The sequence below is a fragment of the Manis pentadactyla genome, chromosome 1, assembly GCF_030020395.1.
Source record: "Manis pentadactyla isolate mManPen7 chromosome 1, mManPen7.hap1, whole genome shotgun sequence".
NCBI classification, from domain to species: domain Eukaryota; kingdom Metazoa; phylum Chordata; class Mammalia; order Pholidota; family Manidae; genus Manis; species Manis pentadactyla.
In genome coordinates, this window is record NC_080019.1 from 21,569,869 (window position 1) to 21,595,411 (window position 25,543).

Sequence of the window (25,543 nt, forward strand, 5' to 3'; positions counted from 1 at the left end):
TATTGACTCTATATAAAGAGCCCTGCCCAGTGCTTGGCACGGCTGCAAGGCTGCAGGAGAGCAGAGCAGAGGACAGACACTGGGACGGCTGTGCGAGCAGAAAGGCCCAGAGACTGAGACCAGCTTGCTGCATGCAGACTTGCTCTGAGTGGAAGAGATTCTAGTGAGTGACCTGCCACCAAGGAAATAAAGTTGGGTATAAACCCTTTCACCCCAAGAACATTATACTGTCATTTCTTTTGTCACACTGAATCCATAGCAAACTTTCCCAGGACTGAAACCCATTGGCCAGACTCTGCCCTTTCCATCTTGGAAATGTGCTGTGTTAACCAAATAGAAAGCTAAAGTGATCCATACAGTGCTCTATTCATAAGCCTGGACAGAAGTCAGTTGGCCTGAATCATATACTGTCTGGGGTCATAAGAGACAAGGGGATGTAGTACAACAGGAAATTTTAATAATCCCAGCTCTACATGCAGCATTGTGTGTTACTCAATCATGCTACCTAAGCCTAAATGTAAGGTTACTTGCAGTGTTGCCAAGTCTAGACCAGCTCTAAAAGAAATACAACGGGAGCCTAATATGCAATTTTAAATGTACAATTAGTCAAATTTTTAAAAGTGAAAAGAGGTGAAATAACATGATAATTATAGGTATTTTACATAAACAAAATATATCCAAATACTGTCTGTGGATAAAATGAGTTTCTGTGGCCAGGATTCCCACTGGCCATGGTTGACGAGCTCACTGCACACCTGTGGGTAATACATGGCTGTTGACGCTATAAAAAGAGCTCCGCCCAGTGCTCTGGGCACAACACGGTGGCAGGGCTGCAAGGCTGCAGGAGAGCAGAGCAGAGGCTGAAGTGGTGGCAGTGCCGAGGACAGAGGCCCAGAGGACAGCTGTGCAGGATGACTGTGCAGAGAGGCCCGGAGGATGGCTGTGGGGGACGACTGGGCAGAGAGGCCCAGAGGACAGTTGTGCAGACAGAGGGGCCCAGAGGATGGCTGTGCAGACAGAGGGGCCAGAGGCAGACACTGGCCTGCTGCATGCAGACTCACCCTGAGTGAATGGGATTTTAGTGACTGACCTGCCACTGTGAGAATAAAGTTGGGTATAACCCTTTCACCCCAAGAACGTTTTGCTGTCATTTTCTTTGGTCACATTGAATCCATAGCAAACTTGCCCAGGGCTGAAGCCCATTGGCAAGACACTGTCATTTTGATATTAAACAATCCTAAAAATTAATGATGAATGGTATGGATAAAGTGAAGGTTCCTGTGGCTAGGATTCTTACCTGGACCTGGTTGGCTAACTCACTACACACATGTGGGCAATACATCGTTATTAACTCTACATAAAGAGCTCCACTCAGTGCTCTGGGCAACATGGTAGCACAGCTGCTGCATGGCTGCAAGGCTGCAGGAGAGCAGAGGCTGGAGTGGTGGCAGTGCCAAGGACAGAGGAAGAGAGAGACGGCTGCGGGGGGCAGAGAGGCCCAGAGGCAGAGACCAGCTTGCTGCATGCAGACTCACTCTGAGTGGATGGGATGTTAGTGACTGACCTGTCACCATGGAAATAAAGTTGGGCATAACCCGTTCACCCCAAGAACGTTCTACTGTCATTTCTTTGGTCTCATTGAATCCATAGTGAACTTGTCCAGGGCTGAAACCCACTGGCAAGACAAACAGATAACAAAGATCTGGCACATATACACAGTAGAATATTACTCAGCCATAAAAAAGAATGGAATCTTGCCATTTGTGACAACATAAACAGACCTAGAGGGTATTATGCTAAGTGAAATAAGTCAAACAGAAAAGACAAATACCATATTATTCCATTTATATGTCTTAGAATTATATCTTAGAATCTAAAAAAATAAAACAAACTAGAATTATACTCATAAATACAGAGAGCAAACTGCTGGTTGCCACAGGGGAAAAGGATATTTGAAACAGGTAAAGAGAATCAAGAGAGAAAAACTCCCAACTACAACATAAATAAGTCTCAGGGATGGAAAGCACAGCATAAGGAACATTATAATATTATAGTAACTTGAATGGTAACAGATGGTAAGCACAACTATTATGGTAAGCATTTCATAAGGTATATAATTGACAAATCATTATGTTGTACACCTGAAACTAATATAATGCTGTATATCAACTATACTTCATTCAAAAAATTAAAATGAGATATTTTTATATTTTTTCACTCTATATTCAAAACCCTGTATATATTTCACATGTACATATATCTCAACTCAGATACTAAATTTTTCTCAGAAATACTTGATCTGTATTTATATTTTATACAAACATCCACTTGAAAAAGCAGTTCACATACCCAAGTTGCTTCAAACATGATTAAAGGTTTTCAATAACAGAATTAATCAGTTTTTACACTGAAATTAAAATGAATTAAAATTAAATATTCAGTTCCTTTCTTTCACTAGCCACACTTCAACCACTGAAAAGCCAGATGTGGCTAGTGGATACAATATTAGACAGCACACTAAGTCAGAAGTTGGTATAGATCTCTCATAAGTTGGTATATTCAGATAAAGGGAATGAGATGAGCACTTACAAGGTGTGCCAATAAATTTAGCACACTGAGGGTTAACAATTAATAGAAAAGTTTCATTAAAGCTGCTGGAGTGTCACTCATTGTGCGTTGAATTGTTAGGGAAGTGAAGATACTCACCTTCTGTTTCATCAGGCAGGACGTCTGCAGCAGCCATGATGGGCAGATAGGTGATTTTTTTTGAAAGTTGGGCTCCAGGTCCCTAAACATAATTGCATTAAGTAAATTTCATGATGATAAATACTTATTTTTAGTTATTTCTTACATTTCCTCATGAAAAAAATAGGATGAATGTCTAACACTTTTTATACATCACTCCTCTGTTCTAAGTAAAGCCTTCAATGCCTTCCCCTCCAAAAAGCAGTAATAACAATAGCTAGCAGTGAGTAGGGCTCAGTAGTTAATCAAATGTTTATATACATATTAACTTACTGGTTTCAAATAACCTGATAGGAACTACTGTTCCACTTTTGGCAGATGCAGAAACTAGAGCTCAGAGAAGTGAAATAATTTGTCAACATAAGCAGTTATTTAGTGGCATGCATAGAACTCAAATCCAGATCTTGGGGCCAAAGTCCCTACACAGGCCCACCAGATTTCCCACTGTTTTCCAACTAATATCCACTTTATACCTGGCACATACCTTGCACACTCTTGTCTTGAGCATACAGACTTGAGCTTGGATTTATGCTTGTCTTTATGTTCTGTTACCACATCTTTATTTTTATCCTACCCACCCTTAAAGCATAGGTTCAAGTACTCCCTCCTTCATCATCACTCCCAGCCTCTAGCTGACCTATTGTTCCCCTTTAAACACAGTAGTTATGTTGTTCTTATCTCTCACTTGGAAAATGCATGCTTCTGTGTAAGGAGCTAAAAAAAGAGTGATAGATAAAAATAGAAGGCCTAAATTTTCCAATTAGACTATAAGTACCTTGAAAACAAAACTACACCAGCAGTCCTCAACCCTGGATGACTATTAGAATTGCCTGAGGGAAGGGGGTTAAAAATATATCAAAAGTCTAGAAAGGAGCCTAAGCAACTGTATTTTTAAAAGTTTCCCCCATAACTTAAATGTTCAGTTGGAGGAGTGAACCCCTGCCTGGTACCTCAACCCAGCTCAGAGTATCTCATTCTGGAGGTCCTCAGTAAAGGGCTGGTTAATGGGTTGATTGAGTTAAGCCTTTCCTCCAACATTTGAATTATCATTACTTCCAAAGGATTATCCAAAATGCATCAAATGTTGCCTCTACAGCCAGGGAATCAGTTACACCAATGCATACCACTGCATGCTCACTGCTTTGTAATTACAAGTAGAATACTTAATGTTTTACAGAGTCCCATGGAGCCTCTTGTTCTAAAGCTCTAGGTATACTTTTCAGTTAGCTGAGTAGAGCACTAAACTGTGGTGAAGTATTCAAGACCTGTAAAATAATTTAAGGATTATCTGAGTAAATCCATAAGCTGGCTTGGCCCAATGGAAGTCGTGACTCTGTAGCTACATGCTCTTTAGATAAAAGGCTACGGCGATTTTCCTCTGCTTCTACCCAGAGGGGGGATACTATTACAGTTGGTTTTAAAATACCAAATCTGGAACATCTAAAAATGATTAGTTCTCAAATTGTCAGCATTGTACCATGGGCAAGAGCACAGAACATGTACCTTGTCTGCTCAGTTCTACAAATGAACTGGGATAAATTAAAATACTGCACCTCCCTTAGCAATTAACAATCTTCTGGTCTGGCTTAATTACTGTCTTCTTTGCAGTTAGAACAGAAGAAAATAAAGGCGTTTTGTGTTCTGTCATTTTCTTGTTTTAATCTCCACAGAAATGGACTCTTCTCTGGGGCAATTGGCTCCGCCACCTTAATTCAGTGTGCCAGGAATGTCAGCTGCATTAACTTGGCTGCCAAGCAATACATCCCAGTCCTTTTAATGCAAAGAACTAGCCAAGCATCCTAGGAGGTGCTGGCATGGTAATGCTCCCACAAACCAGAGGTGATGGGAGAGGACTGTGACACAGTGACTGGGGGGGGAAGAAGTCCTTGGAGGAAGAACTGCTTAAGGATGAGCAACACACCAACATAGTATCAGCAGACAGGATCCCTCTCCATTTAAGTCCCCAGCAGACAGTTATGAGAAACTGAGCCACTCTTGATGCACTTATCAATTAAGAAGTGCATTATCTAGTGTCTGAGTTTGGCAAGGGGCAAGCCATCTATTTTGGGAGAAAAGGCAAAAGTATAAAACAAAGTTTTGATGTACACATGGAATACTTTAATTCCATTTCTACATGGATAAAAGGCAAACAGAAGAGGGAACGGTACTTCCCTACCTTATATCCTTAGCTGGTCCTTCCAAAGCAGATGGCTGACAGGATTTTGCTGTGGTGTGACTAAGTATCTTAAGACCAGCCAATTGATACTTGGCAGGACTTGGAAAACAGCTCATAGTCCAGGGATGTAGACAGGCAGTTGCAGCTGTTGATGTAAAGGTGAGAGCAAAGCTTCATTTTTGACCCCCAATTTTCTCCCCACTGTCCCTCCACCCAAATCCTCCTAACATCCAATGTTACATTCCACCTCCCCACTCCTCCATGTTAGCAATTTTACTTATATCCACCCAGTTGCTCAAGCCATAAAACTTTGATTCCTCCTGTATTTTTACCAACCACATCCAATCAATCAAGTCTTTTATATTTTAACTTCAAAATATTTCTGCTTCTCATTTTCCCTCTCCCAGCCATAATCATTCATTCCTGGAATGATGAAACAGTCTCCTAACCACTCTCTTGATTTCTACTCTTATCCTATTCCAATTCATTCTCCACACAGCAGGAGTCATCTTAAATGTGTATTCGATCATATCATTTCCCTTCCATGACTTCCAACTGCATTTACAATAAAACCTATCATCTTGCTCTGGGCTCTTCTTTCTCATACAACTGAGTAAATATGGATGAAAAGTATATGACTGGCATCCAACCATGTACCCAGGACTGAGCCAAGGGGCTTGCTTTCATTTCTCTTTACCTTAGTTTCATTTGCAAAGTAAAATTACTAGGCAAGAGAACCTCAAAAGCCCTATGTGTTTCTATAATTCATTATTTCACTGCTTTTGTATGCAATGCTAACAGGCCCCAAATCTCGAAAATCGACTTCACAGTTAAGAGTTCTAGCCTCTCTCCTATCTCTCTCCACTCTGCTCTGTTCTCTGGAATTCAGGAGCAGCATATCCAGGGAAGTGGCCGAGCGCTGGCCCCCTCTGGTCATGTGCCCAGCTGCAGCCTTCCTCAAGGGCCTCTCAACGCTTGGCCATCGGGGACTCCTCCGATTTTGTCCTCTTCACTGTTTCCCTTCTCTGATACGTGTGAGCCCTCCACCGCTTTCCTCTTCCAAGTCAACAAAGACCTTTAGGTCATTTCCCAGACTTGCTTCCTGACTGACTTCTCTCTGTCAGGTCTCCATGTCCCTCTGATCAGACAGCAGATATGCAGGCACCAAGCACTAGTAATGAGAAAAGAGGAAGGAGGGCAGGTGAGGAAAACAAAACAGAGTAAGTACTAACTAGGTACTAGTTAGATGCCAAAATTAGGCATCTAGAATAGGTAAAAAGGCCTATCAGACAACAAGAGAATTTAAAAATATAGCGAATAATTAAGATTATAAACCAACTTAGTCAGAGAGCCATAAAATGAGACGGAAAGAAGATATTCTATGAATTCATGACCATAAGCTGCACTGCTGGGGAACACATGCAACAGTGGAAGCACACGGAGTAATCCTCCTTTCCTGACTCAGAAACCTCCCTCTGATTCTCTAATTAACTCAGGTTAATATATTTCTCAGAGCCAGGAAGTAGGAAGAAAATGGATATAATTGATTCATTAGGCTATTGCTCCAGCTGACACAAAATTAGAGTTTCAGAGCACCACAGCAAAAGCAAAGCTGGGCTTCAGTCCTGATTCTGCAATCGCCAAAGTGTGTGATCTCAGCCAAACCATTTAACCTCACTGAATTGCACCTTCTTGTCTGCAAGTAAAGGATTTAAAATGGACCCACTATTTTAAAAAGAGCAGCTTCAACCTAAGTTTAAAGGAACTCTTTCGCAGAAGTCAATGAGAAAAGCAGATGAAAGCCTGCTTGTTCTGACTTTAGAGGGTCTCACAGTCTCACTCCACACCACCTGGTCACTGACCCACCCCTAATCCCAGCACTCCAGGAACAGAGAAGTCCAGTCGATGATTTCACAGGTGCCTTCTGCACAAAAGCTTCACTGTTTCACACAATAGTTGTGGGCAAAACTGCAATATTTCCAGAATCTCTCGCCTGGCCTTAGTGCATCTCCATATCAATAGGAGTTTCCACAGGGCAGAGAGAAGTAGTCCATCTCCTTATCGATAGATGATTACAAGGGGCATGAAGAGCAAGCACACACCTGGACTGGAGAGGTTCAGTGGGGCTTTCACAGCTGGGACATGAGACACACAGGCAAATGGGAGTAGACAACTTCTTGTACACAATAAACAGGTTTCTTCCACTTTATTTTTCCCTTTGACTGATTCTGGTTTCAAAGATACATTTGCCCCAGCCTGGGAACACATTTTCCCCAGGAGTTACACCTGGAAGTCGTTGGCAGGACCTCTGAACTCCAAATCTGGATTCATAGGTGCAATGCTTGGGAGGGCTGCCCCTAGAGATGGTGGGGAGATACCTGGAAACCCTCCTGTGGATGGTGGGGAGGCCCCAGTGGCTGCTGCAGGGGGTGACCACCCTGTGGATGGTGCGACTTCACCCAGGAACCTCCCACCTGTGGAGCTTCCACTCAGGGAGCCCATAGTGGGGAATCAGTCTAGGGTAAAACACCTCCTAGATGGGTGGGCCTTCCCCAAAACTGGGAAAGGGTGGAGACACCAGAAACTATGTAATTAGCTCTCCGTGAGATAGAAGACTGCTTAGAGGCCCTGAGTGGCCATGTGGCAGCTGGGATTGTGGGAATTTTTGTTTCTCAAGATAATGGAAAGATTTATTGAGGAGAGAGACAAACTCCAGCATTGCCTGGATGAGCTGGACAATGACCTACGGGAAGCCCATAAGAAAGAGAGACAATTATTGAGAAGATCATGCTCTGAAAGATATGTTAGCAGTGAGGGAGGAGGCAGCCAGAGAATCTGTGCCGCAGGAGGCGATTGGGGAGGGGGAGAAAGAAGTGGTGCCTTCAGCCCCGGAGATGGTAGAGGAGGTATCAGGGAGGATGAGGGAGTGGAGCTGAGAGCCAAACTCTTGCTGAGGCCACTGCCTGAGGTACCAGCCTCTCCCGTAATAAAGGCAGCCCCGTTATAATTAAGAAAATAAAAATGCAACAACCGCAGGCTTCTCAGGGAGAGGAGCAGCTCCCTCCTCAGGTTGTGGAGCACTCCATGCTCCACCCCTACACCCAGGATGAGCTGGTGGATACGCACCCAGTTTCCGCAGAAGCCATAGGAACCTCTGCCTACATGGCTACTGCATATTTGGGATATGGGGGTGGTAAAGATTGTTATGTTGGGTTCTGAAATGGGTAGACTGGCTTCCCTGAAGACTCACCCCTCCCTCCGGCAATGGTTGTTATAAGGTGCCTATCATACCCCAGGTAATCAGGCACTTCTGGATTGGCCTAATCGGGGTGATTTTCCATACTTATCCACTAGCTAGAAAAAGTACACCAAGCTCCAGCAGGTATTAAGGGAGCTGGGCATTAAAAATATCTAAACTATGAACCCCCAGGGCCCAATGAGGAGTTGTTCAACACAGGAATGAGAAATCTGGTGCTCCAGACAGCTCCCCTATCTCTCTTTGGGTCCCTAGTGACTATTCTTGCCCTCCACATAGGGCAACCCATAAGTAAGGTTACTCATACTTTAGCAGATCTGGGGGAGGTTGAAACAATAAGAGCCTGGAAGGAAGTATGGGCTATGACTGAAAGGAGAGGTGCAAAAGGCCCTGTGAAGGTCTTAAGGACCCAGATGTGGGTTGATTTGATAAAGGCAGGAGTAGTAAAAAAAAAAGAAATTGGTGGGCAGCCCAATAGGGTATTGTTAGAACTGTGGAACCAATTAAAGCCAGAGCAGCAGTTCTGGCCACTGAGGTCCAGGACATGGAAGGAGAGGCAAAGCCCCATGTCCGGCCTGTATCCCTGTGGGACTTCCTGAGGGACAGTACTCAGGCACCACGAGGACCCTCGCCCCCACAGGAGGATGACTGGGTGTTGTAGTTTGATTGAGGGGGCATCAAGGTCCCCACCTTGGGGGACGTGGTGGGGACCAGAGACCACATGTAGAATTAGCAATTCATTGGTCTCCCATGAATGTACAACATATGCTGGTGCGGTGGACACAGGAGCTGAGTGTTCTCTGATTTATGGCAACCTGAGCATTTTCCTGGAACCCCTACTGTGATAGATGGCTATGGAGGTAAAGCGATTAGAGTGAAGAAAGCCTAAATCCCATTGGGAATAGGGTGTTTTCTCCCAAAGGAGTCTACTATGTACATTTCTCCCATTCCTGAATATATTTTGGAGTAGATATCCTGCAGGACCTGCCGTTATAGACAGCTGCAGGTGAGTTCAGACTGAGGTATGCGTGATAAAGGCAGTTCTGAGAGGACGTGCTCAGCACATGCCTGTAGCTCTGTCTGTACCTCAGTGGGTGATAAATACTGAACAGTATAAAGTACCTGTGGGATCCAAGGAAATTGGAGAAACTCTACAGGAGTTGGAGACGGTGGGCATCATAAAGCCACCCATTCATAGTCCTCTTAATTCCCTGGTGTGGCCAGTCAAAAAGCCAGGCTGCTCCTGGCATACAACCATGCATTACAGGGAATTGAATAAAGTGACACCCCCTTTGTATGCTGCTGTCCCCTCTATAGCAGCCCTTATGGACACCCTCAGTCATGAACTAGGGACATATCATTATGCTGTGGACCTTGCTAATGCTTTCTTCTCTATTGACATAGCATAGAAAAGTCAGGAACAGTTTGCCTTCACATGGGAAGGCTGGCAGTGGACATTCACTGCCCTTCCACAGGGATACCTCCACAGTCCCACCATTTGTCATGGACTTGCAGCCCAGAACTTGGCCACATGGAAGAACCATAAATGGTGCATCTGTATCACTACATTAGTGATGATATTCATGTCTGATTCTCTTGCAGATTAAGAAGGGGCAGTTCCTATACTGCTGCAACATCTATAGGAGAAAGGATGGGCTGTGATCAGCACCAAGGTTCAGGGCCTGGTTTGTCAGTAAAGGTCTTGGAGGTTGCCTGGTCGGGTAAAACTAAAGTTATCCCAGAAGTAGTCATAGACAAGGTCCAGGCTTTCCCTACCCTACCAATATGACAGTCTTACAAGAGTTTTTGGATCTTTTGGGCTACTGTAGAAGGTTTATCCCACACTTGGTACAAATTCTGAAGCTCCTATACTGGTTAGTATGAAAGGACATCAGGTGGGACTGGGATGAAACATGTGCAGTTACCTTTACCGCTGCTAAGCGAGCAGTCAAAGCCATACAGGCCTTGAGTGTAATGGACTCATCAAGGCCTTGTGAGCTAGATGTTCATGTAAATGAAGATGGTTATGGTTGGAGCTTTTGGCAGTGGCTTGAACAGACACACCAACCTGTTGAATTCTGGTCACAACTATGGAAAGGAGCAGAGATCTTGTAAACCTTGATAGATAATCAACTGGCTGCTGTGTACCATGCCTTGCTGGCTACAGAGCCCATCACTGGAACAGGTCCAACCAAGGTAATTAACCACCTATCCCATTGTGGGGTGGGTGCAAGACTGGATGCAAAGGCTAGAGTGGCATGGCACAGATGCCTACACTGGCCAAATGGGGCACATATTTACAGCAGCATAGACCTTTTCACTAGTCCTTTAAGTGAGGAACTCCAATGCTTATTGGGGCCAGTGACACATACTAGTGGAAAGCAGGAAGAATTTGCTTTTGAGCTATTGGTAGCCAAGAGTCCTTATCATGAGGGAAAAGCCCCTATACCTAAAAGTTCTTGATATACAGATGGCTCCAGTTGTGGGCAGACACCAAAGTGGAGGGCTGTGGCTTTCCATCCTAAGATTGAAACAATATGGATGGAGAATGGAGAGGGGAAGAGCAGTCAATGGGATGAGTTGCAGGCCATATGGCTCATGATCCCCAAGGAGCCCTCCAGTATAGTTGTCTGCACTGACATGGTACCATGCCAACTGGATGGTTGGTCAACAGCCCCTTTGGGGGCAAGACTTGTGGCAAGACCTATGGGCCTCTGGTCAGACTAAGACAATTACCATTTATCATGTGACTAGCCATTTGCCTTTGGCATCCCCCGAGAACGATAAAGCTGACACACTGGCACAGGTGCATTGGCTAGAAGGAAAGCCTGCCTCTGATGTAGCCCAATGGTCACATCAGCATTTATTGCATGCAGGACAAAAGACAATGTGGACTATAGCCCATCAGTGGGGCTTGCTGTTGACCTTTGAAGAAGTCAGCAGAGCCCGGAAGGAGTGCCTTATGTACTCTAAGACGGACTTGCACCAAGTCCTGCAGCAACATGGGACAATAGTAAAGGGGCTGATATTCTTGTTAGGTGGCCTCTGCCCATATCAGAAGGATATCAGTATGCCATAACTTGTGTGGATACAGCTACTGGACTGTTGATTGCTTTTCCTGCATGCCATGCTGATCAGAAATGACCAAAAGCAGCCTAGAGCATCTCTTTGCAACCTATGGCCAGCCACAGGTTATTGAGAGCAATCAAGGCACCCACTTTACTGGACATGCATTACAAAAATGGGTACAGAAATTATGGATAAAGTGGAAGTTTCATGTACCATATAACCCTACCAAGGTAGGTATGATAGAGAGGTACAATGGTTTGTTGAAATCTGACCTGAAGTCAGACACCAATAGTCTATGGGGCTGGTCAGTTCATTTATGGACAGTGCTATGGCATTTGAATAAGAAGCCCCGAAAAGGAGCTTGAGCCCTGTGGACATGCTAACACACATTGCTGCCTCTCCTATACAACTGTATGTGCAAACCAAAGAGGAGTTATTGAAGCCAGGTTACAGCCAACAGAGCACCATCCTGCTGCCAGCCCCAACTGTGTTAAACCCTGGAGACTCTGCTGAGTGGACATGGCCCTGGACATTTTGACATGTGGAGCAGTGATGGCTGACTCCTCTGGAACCCTGGGAAAAGGCCTGGAAATTGGACTCCCATTGTTTCTGGAGTAACAACAGAGTGACCCCATCATGATAGTGTACCCCAAATGGCCAGAAGATAAGAGCATCTCACAGGGAAGTTTTGTTTTATCTTTATGGCCAGTGCATGTACTTCCCATAGCCCTATATATTGACCCATCTGTAACTCCCACAGGAAGGGGGGTGAAGGTCTGGTATACTAGACCAGGACAAGATCCCATTCCTGCCACTGTCCTATCACAGGACCACTCTCTTGCATGCATCCTACCTGATGGACAAGATTTACCAATGCTGGTATCATTAAAACATGTATCTTATCACCCTTAAGGTTATTTTCTTCTACAGCCATTGTCGCTTGGACGTGCCCGCTTGCTGAGTACGCATGGAACTCCCTATTGGTTCAGCTACTGGCTTCTTGTGGAGCGGGCAAGCTATGGACTTAACCTGCATAGGACTTTGAACATAGCTGGATCCTCTGGCTTGAGGATTATCAAGATTTTACTGCTGTTGTTACTGTATGTTATTAGTACGGTTACAGTGCTCCAGTTTTCTCACACAGGGGCCATCGAGGAAGGTGGGAAATGAATAGATGGAGAGGCAAGATTTCTGGAGGGGTGGGCTGTGGGTAAAACTGCAGTATTTCCAGAATCTCTTGCTTGGCATTTCCATATCCATAGGTTTCCAAGGGGTAGAGAGAAGTAGTCCATCTCTATCTCAATAGGTAATTACAAGGAGGGTGGAGGGCGAGCACTCACCTGGACCAGAAAGATTTGGTGGGGCCTTCACAGCCAGGTCGCAAGAGACACAAGCAAATGGGAGTAGGTGACTTCTTGTAAGCAATAAATGGGTTTCTCCCACTTTATTTTTCCCTTTGGCTTCAAAGGTATATTTGCCCCAGGGTGGGAACACATTTTCTCCCTGAGGTTACAGATGTAATGTTCTATCTCCTTGTGGGCTTGCATGGACACTGAAACTAATTAAGAGATCCCAAATATTCCTGGTTTTACATAAAATATTTAAATCACAAAAGAAGCCTATTAATTTCATTTCAGTTCTCAAGTCATTAAACAGGATATGCTAAACTGAGAAGACTCACATTACACTTTAAAAGTATTTCTCTTTTTACCTAAAAAATAAATCACATTTTGCCTCAATGTATAAAAGAAAACTGGTCTTTCTGAACAATATTCAATATGCTATGGAGTTTTTCTACATCTTAAGTTTTTGATATAGAGATGTACAAGGTAGGATTTGGTAATACATAAACATCTACATTGAGGCCACTGAGAATCAAAAATTGCCAACAGGAGATGATGGGTTAGAATTGGTAAGATAAGACTATCCTTCCACAGTGGTTAAGAGGTGTAACTTGAAGGGAAGAGGAAGTGATCAATGTCAGATGGAGCCATACCCAAATAAAGAGATTAACTACCAGAGGGAATTAAAATACTGAATTTTTGCCCCTCTGTCTTCCAAAATTTTAAGCCCAAACATAACACAGACAATATAAATAACTTTCACAAATCAATCAAAAACACAGACAATCCAATATAAAGTAGGCAAACAATTGCGATAGGCACTTTGCAAAAGGGATTTCCAAATGGGAAATCAGCATGTAAAAATGTGCTCAAAATTCATTGTTCATCAAGGAAACACGAAGTAAAACCACAACTACCACATAACCAAAGGAATGGCTTTAACAAAATATTAAGTGTTGACAAGGATACAGAGCTACGGAAATATTCATATACTGATCACCAGAGTGTAAATTAGTCATCTTTAGAAAGCCATTCAGCAGTATCTTCAAAACCTAAATCTATACCTAACTACAAGACAGCCCTCCCACTCCCAACAGAAATTCTTTATAATGTACACTGAAAGGCACATACAATAATCAACAGCACTATTTTGTAACAGGTAAAAACTGGAAGCAACGCAAATGTCCCTTGACAGTAGAGTAGATGAATAAACTTCACTTTATTCCTACAGGGTTTCACAGCAGTAAGAATGAACTACTATATACAAAGATGTAACTGATTCTCACACACATAATCTTGAGAGAAAGAAGCCAACACAAAGAGGACACACAGTCTGCTTTTGTTAACATAAAGCTCAAAAACAGGCAAAACTTGTCAATGATAATGGATACCTTGGGGGAAAGGGCATAGGTCTGAAGGGACACAAGGTAAGCTCTCAGTTGCTGGAAATATTCTACTTATTGGATGGTGGTTAAACAGGCATGTTCACTTCGTGAATATTCTATGAGCTGTATACTTAGGAACTGTGCACGTCTTTGATTATCTGTGATACATCACTTGTAAAATAGCCCACACTATTTTACATTTTTCTCACCTTAAGCTCCCATCCAGTCTTTGAATTCAACCTCCAGAGGCCAACAGAAAGGATCTGGTGGAGGTCATAAGGAGGGTGGGGTTTTTCTTGAGTAAAATGTTAAAAATAACTAGAAGTTATATACTATCATAAATTTTATTTGAGGAAAATTTTGTTTAGAAACATATCAGATACGTGTCCCGGAACAACAAGAAAAAAGGTTATACTGCCTTATTTCTTAAGTACTCTATTTAATCTGAAATGCTTTCAAAATATCTTACGAAGATTCCCATGTCAATACATGCAGTTATGCCTTCGATGATTATTGTGGCATGTTGTGACTGTTTTTCTGGTGGTTTTCACAGATCAAAACAGTGCTGTTATAAAAGTACATTCTCTCAGCTATTAATCAGTCATGCCTTAAATAGAAGACATTAACATTTTATAAATAACAACAAAGAGTGAAAACTTGATTTACAAAGCAGTTCCTGCTGAGATGTTTGGGACATTATATAAACAGTTAAAGACAACAATGAAAACACCATAAAGTTAATTACCACAAATTAAATAAAATACATTAAGAGCCAAAACTGTTAGACTGTGGCAATGAAATTTTGCTGTGCTCAGAAATAGAAATTTGAGAAAAATCATGAAATATTGTAAATCCTGGCATCTATGTTGTATTTCTTCTTCCTCTACGACCTTGCAAATACCAGCTAATATTTATGGGCTTTGAAATGGTTTTGAAGAATTTATATTAAGGGACAGATTTTAAAATTGGAAATAGTCTTTGGAATTGTCTGTCTCCTTGCTAGCCCCTCATTTTACAGGTGAGGGAAAGAGCAGCATGGGGATGTAAGTGATTTGTTCTACTCAACACTGCTTTTGTTAACCAACTGGAACCAAATTTCCAGTCTCCTGACACCTGATAAAGCACAATTTCCCTTGACAGAATTCCTTCCATGAAACAGTATTTAATTTACCCTCATGAAATCTTTCATGCCTTTCTTCTACCTCCTTTTTCAATCAGTCCTTTTTTTCCACTTTGTTCTAATGGGGACAATGTATTACATCATTGTGAAAGGCAAAGGCCTTAGGCTCAAATAGGCCTGGGTTCAAGTCCAGATTGCACCACTTCTTAGTCTTTGACCTTAGGCCTCAAGACACCAATTCATCCCAGTTTGCCTGGGACATTCCTGTTTTTAAAACTGAAGGTCCTGAGTCCCGGCTGCCAACTCAGTCCCAAGACAAGCTACTTACTTAACTCTCTGAACTTGAGTGCTTTCATCTATAAAATATGAATAATAATTTAAGCACTCATTTCCACATCTGTCACTTCCTCTTGGGTCTCTTCTGTGTTGGATACATAAATTTGAAAGATGTTTAAAACAAAGGTAATATGTAAAGCCTAAAGAGAGAATGAGTTTTCTGAGAAACGGGACAAGCAGCATACTCACGGGAGGTGCAAAGTACATAAAAGAAAGAGAACCTTACGAAGGAAGGAGAATGCCGCGAGGCTGTACTGGTCAACATGTACAAGCAGGCAGGGAGTTCCGGGGCATTGCCAAGCATGCAAGGGCTTAGTAATAAATTCTACTATTGAGTCTATAAATATATGTGTATTCTATAAATATTTTTTTAAGTAAGAAGGAAGTGAGGATAAGGGATAGTTATTATATTTTGTCCATTTCATGGGATACCTTTAGAAACATGAAGACTCCTCAAAAAAGCCTACAGTGTCCTCAATGACCATGTCACTGAAAGAGTACCACATCTAGCATTTATATTTTTCTAAGAAAAACTCTGAAAGGAATAACACACTGAACAACAAATATCAAAGCGCCTATCTTATTCTCACCAGTATATGCTTAAAAAAGCTTTTCCCTAAGGTATGACACAGGCATAAGTAAGATAGGGATATACTTTCAGTCATCTTCAAGAACCAGAAACAGAAAATAAATGCAGAGTGGTGATGGGACTGAAGTTGTAGGTGATGTTCCAGCTCCTAGATGCAGGCAGAGCAACCTGGAGGTCAGCTCCAGTAGGATACCCAGACCTTGGCACAATTTCCACGTGAAGTAGGGAGACAGGGCTTTTGAATTCAATGATAAGAGGCAGAAAAAATACAACCCAAACTGTTGCTTGGGGACAAGGGCTTATCATAAGCTCTGTATTCAGGAGGCAGAAGTTACATTCAGGTCTCACCACTGGGACCGATCCACGTCAGCCACTGACTCAGAAACAGGATTGGAAATATCATCAATGCCACAGGGGCAGGAGACCCAGGGAACCAATATAAGACCTGGTTCTGAAATGGGAAATGTAGAGATAACTACAGTACTGTGAATCAAAAAGTGGTGAGCGTAGAAGTGAATAAAATATAAAAATATAAACTTCCATTCTACATAAGCCTGAGAATTATTATAAAATAATTTTTAAATTATAAAACACAAGTCCAAAACAAACATTCAGAAAGACAGCCAAGAAAATCAACAATTGGAATAGTAATTCACTCCATAGGAATGAAAGCAATAAAAGAATATGAGAAAGAATTTTAAATAAATAGGTTAAGACTCCACCAAGAGACATAGGAGGAAATATTCCTTAAAAATATATGAAAATATGAAACAAAGCAGCCAGAAATAAAACAGGGATATAAAAAAAGAACCAGTCAGAGTTGAAACTTTATAATCACTATATATAATAAAATCTAGACTAGATAAAGTGTAAAAGAACCAGTGAATTAGAAGATAATACAGAGGAACTTCCCAGAAGTCAGCAAAAAGAGATAAAGATAGTAAGATGAAATAAAAATTAAAAGATATAAAAGATGGATTGAAAGATCACAACATGTGTATAAAGGACGGTCTAGGAAAAATAAAAGAAATGGAGAAAAAGGAATATTTGAAGTGTCAGTATTAAAAAATGACATGAATCTTGAGGTTGAAAGTATTTTCTAGACGCCAAGCAAGAAGAATAAAAACAAATGCACGTCCAGACATTTCCTATGAGCATCAGGAATGAGGAGAAAAGAGTCATGTGGGTTCCTTGTGCCTGGTTTGTCTTCCCGTTCTCTTCTGAATGCACTCTCCTCGGTCCTTTTCCCTTGCCACTGCATCTAAACTGCTTCGAATGGACTCTGTGATGAACCACCCAGAGTCTCCGGAAGAACACAGCCCCAGCTGCTGAAAACTGTGCCAGAAGACAGCCGTCGGCAACAACCCTTCTCACATTGCATCGGCTGTGGAGTCACTTTGCTCAAAATCATGCTCCTTTCTGGGGCAGCCCACTTTCAATGACTAGTCAACAAAAATATAAACCAGATACCTCATGCCAATCCAGGATGACTGTGAAGGGGAGCTCCCCATGGGGTCTGCGGTATGACTGTATCACAGCCCAGCTTCTCCCTCTACTTCCTGCTTCCTTCCCTTCCCTTCCACAAATGGTGATTCCAAAAGCATTTCCAAACTAACCTCCTGTTCACTGCCATCTCAAGAGTGGCTTTCTACAGGACACAGCCTGCCATCCCTTTTATCAAGATCATTGACAGTTTTCATGCTGTTAAATCTAATTGTCAAATCTGAGTCCTTATCTTAGTTTACCTGTTTATAACATTTTACATATTTATCACCGACTCCTTGAAATAGTTTCTGCATTTTGTTCCTAGGAACCCCTACTGTCCTAGATTTTCTGTTAGCTTCTCTTACCTTCTCCTCAGTCTCTCTTGCTGGTTCCTTGTCATCTCATTGACCTCAAAATATCAAAATGTCCCAAGGTTCAAACTTTGAATCTCTTTTCTTTTCCAACACATGTTTACTTAATTTCCTCCAGCCTCATGACTTTAAATATAATCTCTTTGTTGATGATTTACAAATATATGTTTTTAGCCTGATCCTCTTCCCTTGGCTATTTCCCATTTCCATTTGGATGTCATAAAGGCATCTAAAATTTTACATACCAAAACTGAGTTCCTAACCTTCCTCTGATAATTTTCCCAACCTCAGCAAATGAATCCCACAATTCAAGTCAGTGAGGCCAATCATCTTTGACTCTTCATTTTTCTGTACGAGTTAATCCTGTCAGCAACACTTTCCAAATACATTCAGAACTTGAAAGTTTCATACACCTTCACTGTTACCACTCTAGCCGAAACCATCATTATCCCTCACCTGGATTATTAGACAAACCTCCAACTGGCCTGTCTGATTCTACTCCCTACCCCACCTATCATCTATTCTCAACACAACAACCAAAATTATCCCACTAAAACCTAGGCCAGTCACGTCCTCCATTCAAAATCCACTGATGACTTCCAGTCACAGAGCCAAAATGGGAGTCCTTACAATGGCTCACAGAGCCTACATTATGTTACCTCCCTGACCTTATTTCTATCCCAACCCCTGCTCACTCTCCTAGAGTTACACTGTTTTCCTTGCTGCTCTGGTCAGGCCAAGCTTGCCCCCAACTCAACACATTTGCATTTGCTATTTGCTATGCCTGAAATGGTCTTCCTTCAGATCTCTACAAGGTACCAACCCCTTGCTTCTTGCAGGTGTATACTCAAATGCACCCTCTGCATAAGGACTCCAGCAGCCACCAGCCACCTATACATAATCATGACCCCACTTACCACAACCCTCCCTAGACCCCTCCTTGACTTATTTTCCACCTAGGCACTAATACTATTTAGCATAGTGTATGTTTTACTTATTTATTATTTGTCTTTCCATGGCAGAGACTGCTAACAGATCCCCAAATGTGTTTCTCTTCCTCCTGGGCCCACAGCTGAACTACTTTTCTCAACCATCCTTGAAGTTAAATGTGAACAACTGGATGAGTTCTAGCGATGAGAATGTGGGCCATTTCCAGGCCTGGTCCTTAAAAACCTCCCATGTATTACTCCATGCTCTTTTCCCCTCTTTGGCTGCTAGAATGTTGGTCACCCCCAGGACAGCTGGGGTAAATGGTAAAGAAGGCAAAGCCACAGAGTGGAAGCCTATATATCTCAAGAGCTGTGCAGGAACATCCGTAAGAGACAGTTTAATAAATACAAAATAAAATTGCAAGGCATTAAGCCAGTGATAATCAGAGATTTAGTTTATTACAGTAGCTAGCTTTACCTTATGAGTGTAGGAATTTTTGACTGCTTTGTACATGGATGAATCCCCAGTGTCTAGAACACTGTCAATCAATAAATATTTGAAGAATAATGCATAAATGAATGAAAAACGTAAATTTCCACATAGAGAAAAGATAGCCTATCTAGAAAGGGATGACAGCTTTGACAAACCTCTCATTAGCAATGACAGTTAACAGAAGACAAAAATGTCTTCAAACATCTGAGAGAAAATCACAATGCATATAAAATCCTCAGTCTAAACCATCATGCAGAAGAGAGAACAAATGAGGATTTTTAGAAATTCTAAGTCTAAGAAATCTTACACGCACATGCAAAGATGCCCCTAAGATGAACTGTTAAAGGACGTACTTTCAGTAAGAAGAGCCCACAAGGAATGAATGGAATGCACAGAGATTTGATAATGTTCTTAAATTTAAATAACTGTTACTTACAAAAACTTATACAAGCAGTAAACATGGGTTTTTTCCATGTAGAACTGAAATTTTACATACAGTATCTAGGAAAGAAGGGAAGACACAGAAGGGAGCATTTTCCATGGATTCAGAGTCCAGGGTCCTTTCTTGTTTAGGAAAAGAATAAATATACTGAATAATTTGTAAAGAAAATATTAGCAACAATTATTTCCACTAACATGTAAGGATAACTTGTAATAGAATGTAAATATAATGTCTAGCTTGCAAACTATCAGGAATCACAAAGTAATTATTGAAAACTTTAGCCAAAAGAAGTCAGGAGATGAGAAAAAAAGCAATGAAAAAAAAAGAATATAAACAGAAACCTAAATAAGGTGGTAAAATAACTATAAATTATCAATAAGTACCATAAATATAAACAGATCACACTCATCTATTAATAGACAAACATTATCAAACAAGATAATACAAATAAAATGCAACTAAAGTGTTGGTTATAAAACCAAAAAATGCAGGAAGATTGAGAATTCATGAAAAAGCACTTACCAGCAAATAATTTTTTTAAAAACTGTTGTAGCATTAGTACTATCAAAGACAGACATCAGATGAAAACTTAGTAATAGAAATTAAGAGTTACACTAAATCATGGTTAGAAGAACAATGCTTCAAGAAATTAGGACAACCATGAATTTGTATATACCTAACAAAACAGTTCCAAACTTTTAAGGAATAGAATTACAAAGAAATGTTGATAGAGCAACTATTAGGGAGATTTTAAAGCACCACTATTAGAAACATAGATTAAGTACACACAAAATAGTAAGGATACAGTGTCTCACCTAAGGGTTTCAGGCCTGGACAAGTTCACTAGGGATTTGGTGAGACCGAATATCAACAGAACATTGGGGGTAAAAAGGGGCTCATACCAAGCTTCATTCTCACGGCAGTAGGTCAAGAGCTAAAATCCCATCGGCTTCTGTCTCTGCCCCCAGCCCAGCCCCTGCCCAGGCTCTGCCCTCACTTCCAGGCTCTGCTCTCCTCCCTCCTTCTCTCTTGGTCACTTCGCTAGGACCTCTTGCTCTCCCAGCCTCCGCTCTCCAGGCTCCCTGCTTCTGCTTCCAGCTCAGCTCTAGCGATGTTAATATAGCAACACAGGCAATAATGGCTGATGCCCAATGGGTATGCAAGTATAGCTAGTGCAGGAGGCTAGGTATTACATCAGTGCATGTAAACAGTGGATATCAGGTGAGAATCCTGGCCATGGAATTTCCATTTTCCCTACATATGATTTAACATTAGATACATGCTTGATTTTAATACATATTTTTAGAATCCTATACAAATAGAGAATACACATTCTTGTCAAGCATATACACGGCATTTAAAAGAATTTTCCTTATACTCAGTGACATGAAATATCTCAATAAATGTTAAATATCTGAATAATACAATTGTTACAAATCAACAATAAAGATAGTTTTTAAAAGTGTACTCCTGAATACCTCCATTAAAGAGTATACCAAAATAGATATTATGAAATATTTAGAATGGAGAGTAAAGGAAAACACAACAAATTAAACCTTTGGAATTCAGGCAAAATGGTATTAAGAAGTAAATTTATTGCCTTAATTGTTATTTACTAAACAAAATAGGAAGTACTTAATATAGTTTAACATTCAACTTCAACAGATATAAAGCAAAAAATAATTAAATTCAAAGAAAGTAGAAGAAGGAAACTAATAGACATAAGAACAAAAATGAATGGAATATAAAACAACTGGAAAAATGAAACAGTAGAGACTATCAGCAAAATCAAAAGCAAATCCTTGGTAAACACCGACAAAAAACAGAAGCCTCTACATACCAGAAAAAGAAAGGAAGGAAGAGAGAGAAGAAAGAAGGACAAATAAGCAGTATAGGAACAAAAGGAAAGGTTGAAGAGGATGAGGAGAGAAGCCTAGATTTGGTAGGGTGCTGGATGGATCAAACAGGTCTCGGCAAGGCAGGACAGTGAGGAAGGCTCAAACATCCAAGAGCAGCACAAAAACACTTGAGTCCTGCATCGAAGAAGAAATCACTGAGAATGAGGGAAAAAGACCACAGGGAAGAGCATGAAATGCTTTAAAGGGAGAGAGGCAAGTGAAAAGCAACATAAGGTACACAAATGTTAGCTCTTTAAGTATTTTTCTTTCCAAGTAAAAATCCAACATCACATAAAATAAAATCAATTTAGAATAAAAAGACTTTATTAAGAACTATTCATATAAGATTAAAATAATGTAGCAGAAGGCTGAGAGTGAACTTAAATTGTTCTTTTACACATCTGAATAGCTCAACAGAAATCAAAGTATTGATTAAGAAAAACAGCTGATTTTCTCTGGAAGAAATCCAACTACCCACCAAAGTCTGGTTCCTGATTTTGTGTGGCAGGAAACACCTTTTAGGTATGAAACACTGATCAAATTGCATAATAATTACCAATAAACTCACTGTGTTATAGTTACATATTTTATTTACATATATAGATACAGATATAGAGATAGAGATAAAGATACATTTGACATATTCCTGAGATATATCAAAACAGGGTTAGGTAAAATTGTGAAGTCAGTAAAAAAAAAAAAAAAATCAGTGTTTGTCCAGATACTCCTCTAGAAATGTTCTTCCTCTTAGAGATATCCTTTCCCTTCACAGGGCTCTCAGAATATGTCCAGAGGCTTTTGAAATTTTAATAAGGGAAAATACATCAGGATATTGATCACTTGCCTTTAAGGAATATGTATAAGAAGTTATTAGATATTAGGAGACAGAGATTTTGTTAAGTCTTTGTAAAATGAGCTTCCTAGAATTCCTAAGATCACAAAATATTGAACCACTACTATTCTGTTAATTCCCTGAGCCAAAAATGCCTATGATATATAGGCCAGGATGTAAAATTGAGTAAGAGTGTTCGAAACCAAATGATACATAATTCAGCTCTTCCTTCATACACCTTATTATTCAACATCCAAAAAAAAAAATCATAATTTCCCTTAATCATGGACCTATGCATTCATGTTCCTGTTTTGATCAGTGTCGGTGTTTATAAAATAATATAATAATATAATAACCCAAAGCCACAAGACCAACTCTAAATCCCAACATCTCATTTATGCATAGCAAGCAAGGTTCCCATTTCCTATTCCCACCAACACCCTGTGCGCTTTCCTTCTTCCTCAGTTTTGCTTATGCTGCTTTCTTCACCCAGACATCAACTTCCCTATTTCCCAGAGAGCAACTAATCCTGATTTTTCCTTAGAGGAACATATCAAATGACTCCTCCCAAGTTTTCTCCTTCTCCAATAAGAAGTATTCCTTCTCTCCTAAGAATACAAGTACAAATAGCACTTGCACCATCTCTCATTTATGACACTTGTTCTTTTAAGTCTTGTATTAGGGTTATTTGTGTGCAAATGTTATTTCCCTACTACACTGCAAAAGTCCTAAGGATAATACTCCTGTCTGAATTATCATAATATCCCTAGTAGTTCCTTGAAACATTCTCAAAACATTCAAGTGTCCTAAACATTCAAGTGTTCAAAACTTACTTGTAAAATGATTGTAGCAATAAATTACAGTGATTTTATTAGTAGTACAAAAAAACAGTTCCACAGAAATATGTGCCACAACCAGCTACTGACTTCTTGTATGACATAACCTGTTTTCTGAGGCCTCAATTTCTCAAATACATAGCCTTACACAACAATAGAAAAATCTTCTCATAAAATTTATGCAAAAAGTACTTATATGCTATATAAAGTGAAAATTTCCTACCTTAGAACTAAAGTAAATATGATAAGTACTCCCAAAAGAAACAGATGGGTAGCTTACAGTATAGAACTGAGGAACTGATCTCCAGTAACAAGGCTTAATTATCAATTGGGACAATATATACAGGTAAGGAGAAAACACTTTAAATGAAAGATACAAGAGTGAGAAATCACAATTTTTAAAAAATTGATAATAGGTGGTGTAAGTTTCCCAAAATAATCACGATTAAAGAATAAAAGGTAGATCAATGGAACACAACAGAGAGCCCAAAATAAAACCCTGCTTATATGGTCAATCAATATATGACAAAGGAAGCAAGGATGGGGAAAAGACAGCCTTCAATAAATGGTGTTGGGAAAACAGAACAGCTACACACATAAGGATGAAACTCAATCACTTTTGTCTTATAAACTATACAAAAAAAATAAACTTGAAATGGAATAAAGACCTAAATATAAGACCTGAAACCATAAAACTCCTAGAAGAAAAAACAGGCAGTAAACTCATGAACACCAGCATCAGTAATTTTGTTCTAGATATGTCTCCTCAAGCAAGAGTAATCAAAGTAAACATAAACAAGTGGGACTACATCAAACTAAAAAGCTTCTGCACAGCACAGGAAACCATCAACAAAATGAAAAGGCAATCTACTAAATGAGAGACCATATTTGCAAATGATATACTCAATAAGGAGCTAATATCCAAAAGAAATATAAAGAACTCATAAAACTTGATATCAAAAATCCAATTAAAAAATAACCAGAGGATCTGACTAGACATTTTCCAAAGACAGTGAGAATATCCAACAGACATATGAAAACGTATCTGTTAATCATGAGTCATCAGGAAAGTATCAGTGAAAACCACAATGAGATATCCCTCATACCTGTTAGAATGGCTATTATCAAAAAGATAAGAGATAACAAGTGTTGGCATGTGGAGAGAAATGAACCCTTGTACATTGTTGGTAGAATGTAAGGAGGTATAGCTAGTATGAAAAACATAATGGAGTGTCCTCAAAAAATTAAAAACAGAACTACTATATGACCCAGCAATTCTACCCTTTCTACTTCCCAAAAAGGGTATTTATCCAAAGAAAATGAAAACACTAACTCAAAAAGATATATGCACCCCCATGTTTACTGCAGCATCATTTACAATAGCCAAGATATAAAAGTAACCTAAGTGTCTATTGACAGACAAATGGATAAAGAAAATGTGGGATAAATATACAATGGAATACTATTCAGCCAAAAATAAGAAAGAAATCTTTCCATTTGCAACAACATGGATGGACCTTGAGGGCATTATGTTAAGTGAAATAACTCACAGAAAGACAAATACTATATGACCTAATTTATATATGGGATCTAACAACAAATTTAAAAAATGAATTCATTGATACAGAGAACAGATTGATGGTTGTCAAAGGCAAGGACTGGGGGTAAGTGAAATGAGTAAAGAGGGTCAAAGGATACAAACCTCCAGTTACAAAACAAGTAAGGCATACGGTTGTAATGTACAAAATAACTATAGTTATTAACACTGTACTGTATATTTGAAAGTTGTTTAAGAGAGACCTTAAAAATTATCATTACCAGAAAAAAACATATATATAATTATGTATGGTAACAGACATTAAATGGACTTGTGATCATTTCATATCTTATACAAATATCAAATCATTATATTATACACTTGAAACTAATGTATGTCAATTATATCTCAATTTTAAAAAAGAAGTAATAAAGTTAAGATACACTAAGACAATTTTAAGTAAAACATCAAGAAAAACTGCATGATATTTTAAGTAAAATATAAGAAAACTGTCTAATAGCTTGAACAACATGACAGGAGAAATTCTTCATTGAAGGCGAAATTTAGGAATACGTGAGTTAAAAAGTAATGAACAGAACAAGATCATATTTGGAGAATGATCCTTCTCAGTCAGGCTCACAAGCTTTTCTTCTCTTAATGACAAGCTCAATGGAGGAGGATGGTTTAAAAGATAACCACCA

General features: G+C 40.1%; 1 long non-coding RNA gene across 1 annotated transcript in view; it reads right to left on the reverse strand.

The window, feature by feature from the left end:
• Positions 1–2,728: 2,728 nt before the first annotated feature.
• LOC130679680 (uncharacterized) overlaps positions 2,729–25,543 on the reverse strand; it is a 76,446-nt gene continuing 53,631 nt past the window's right edge. Inside the window, exons 2-3 of the long non-coding RNA XR_008993217.1 lie at positions 4,922–5,066; positions 2,729–2,788 (exon numbers count right to left, since the gene is read on the reverse strand). This is a non-coding gene — a long non-coding RNA (uncharacterized LOC130679680). The remainder of the gene's footprint in view (positions 2,789–4,921; positions 5,067–25,543) is intronic.